Here is a 2565-nt window from a genome sequence, read left to right on the forward strand (position 1 = left end):
TATATATATATATATATATATATATATATATATACACACACACACACACACACATATACATACATGTTATATACATATACAGTGTTATATATATATTGCATATATTGTATATGTGTGTATATACACATATATATGTACACATATAATGCCTAATAGTCACCCTAATTCCAAAAGGTATATATTCTTGTTCTATAGATAAGAAAATAGTGATTTAGAGAGCTTAAGTAACTTGCTGAAAGCCACATGGCTAGTTAGATGCTGTAACTGAGGTTCCAATCCTGCTCCAATTGGCACCCAAAGACTGTATGCTCTCTGTACTACTTCATGGTGCTAGATAAGACTATAATATAAAAACATAATTGCTTGAGAGTCTAGAAAATATGGAGGGAAAATGTTTCTCCTCTATCAGTTCTTGGGTTTAAGGCTCAGCTGAGGCAGATTCTGTATGGAGGTGAGGTAGGGATAAGGCTCATTAATTAGTAATGCTACCCAAACATTTCAATACCATCCTTGACCACAGGTCCTCTAAATCTAGTATTGCAGATGGAATTAAAAGGACAATAGTGACCAGTAAGGTTATAATAAGTGCTATTACATACTCTCAGGCTTCTAGCTTCCAAGTTCAACCATGCTAAAGGAAAAATTCTTCCTGATTCTTGTGGTTTATCAACTTCCCCACCCTCTCTTATATAAGATTTCTGTAATCGTAGAGTTCACACCAAACCCAGGTTTGCATTACCTCCTATCACAGTTGATACACCTGTCTACTTCTGATAAAACTGCTTACATTTGAAAGATGTTCTATTTAGTCAAATACCTTGAAAATGCAGCAATGTTCGAGGGTGTTTTTAGAGTAACAAAATTTTCTGCTATTTCCCATAAGGTTGATGTGGAGAGAGGGGCACAGCAATAAAGATGCTCAGAGAACACTGTCAGTACTCAAGTGTATGAAAAAGACAGAAAATATCTATAAAACAAACCACTCAGGCAATTACCAACCAGTGTATTTAGCATTCAACAATCTTTGGGCAGAAGAGCTAGGGCGAATCTTTTAACCTCTGGTCTCTCCACTACTACATTTAGCATTCTGGAGTTTAACTGCTATGTTTCCTAAAGATGCACCATTAATAACAAAACAACTGTTTGCCTATGTAGTATAAAAAGATACAATTAGAAAGCAACATCTCCTGCAATTAAAAAAAAAAGTATTTGTCTAAAAGCAAACAGTGATATTTGAACTATTAAGGATTTTGTCCTATTGTATTCTCTACAAAGCGTGTTTCAAAAATAAAGACTAAAATCCTTGGTTTGAAAACTTATTAAAAAGCAATGTTAGAATATGTGTGCATGTATGCGTGTGTGTGTGTGTGTGTGTGAATGTGTGCATGTGTGTTAAACGGAAGGTAAGAAACTTGAGTCTTGGGACATTCATTTCAAACTAATAAGCATTTGCAACTTCACTCCTCACCTCTACAAACAGTTCAGATTTCAGATCTAAACCAAAGGGCCACAGAAACCAATTTGAGATTTTTTTTTCTGGAGAGACTTTGCTGAAATGTACATATGTGGACATGTTTGCAATGAGTCATAATTTATAGGGCCTGAATGGCCAGTTAATGCCATATGACTTTCTTCCTCCATTCTGCATCATTGTCAAACCAGTTGGTGATGCATTTTTCCAGGGCCTGATAATTTTATACAGTTACCAGATCTCAGTTACTAAGGCTGCCACTCAGGCCCATGGACAAAACGCTTTCTTTGGTGCTGATTTTTAAAATGCAATCTAAAAGCACAGAACATGATTCTCTTTCTAAACCTTAATTTTCCCCAACCATAGTTAATACCTTTCGCCAGCCTATGGACACCGTACTTTAAAGACCCCCAAAGAGAAGTTGAGGGGCTTTGGGGCACTCCAAGTAGACAGTGGGAAAGGTTCATGAAGAGCTGCTTTAGGGAAAGGCAGACATAACAGGATGTGTTCCTTTCTAGAGGAAGCAGGAGCTGTAATTGCCGCGGGGCAGGAAAGGCGGAGTCAGCAGCACCCAAAGGAAACCGGCGCGCTAGCGTTTGCAGGAACTTGGCCTCATCAGGGACGCTTGCCCCTGACTGGTACAAGACTGGCAAGCACCTCGCCCGCTAGGAACCAGGCTCAGGCCTCCTGGCACTAGTGGTTATAAAAAGGTACCCATCTGCTACCCCTGCCAAAGACCGGCAATAGGGCGAAGAGATAAAGCGAACATCAGGCACCAAGGCAGGTGAACTTGTCAACAAGTCAGCCCTGGAAGCAAGTCTCTGCCCAGAAAGGACCTCGGGATCCTAGGGCCGAAGTCTCTCAGATGGCGAGGCTCGGCACGGGAGGGTGAGGTGGACTGACGCGGGTGCGGGTGCAGGTGCTCCCAGAGCCGGGGCCAGTACGAGATGGGGCCGGAGCGCTCCGGCTCTCCGGGGGCTGACGCACGCTCTCAGGGTGCGCGCATCCTCCACACCTTCCCAGGCCAGAGGGAGCAGGCGGGGGAGGGGAAGGAGCTCCTGCGGTTCCCGCAAGGAGATCAGGGGCCGCAGGAG

At 42.4% G+C, this 2565-nt stretch overlaps 1 protein-coding gene across 9 annotated transcripts in view; it reads right to left on the reverse strand.

Annotated features, from left to right (window-relative positions):
• Ica1 (islet cell autoantigen 1) overlaps window positions 1-2565 on the reverse strand; it is a 152432-nt gene that overhangs the window by 149576 nt on the left and 291 nt on the right. The window lies entirely within an intron of this gene.

Source organism: Marmota marmota, unplaced genomic scaffold (assembly GCF_001458135.2).
Source record: "Marmota marmota marmota unplaced genomic scaffold, marMar, whole genome shotgun sequence".
Classification (NCBI taxonomy): domain Eukaryota; kingdom Metazoa; phylum Chordata; class Mammalia; order Rodentia; family Sciuridae; genus Marmota; species Marmota marmota.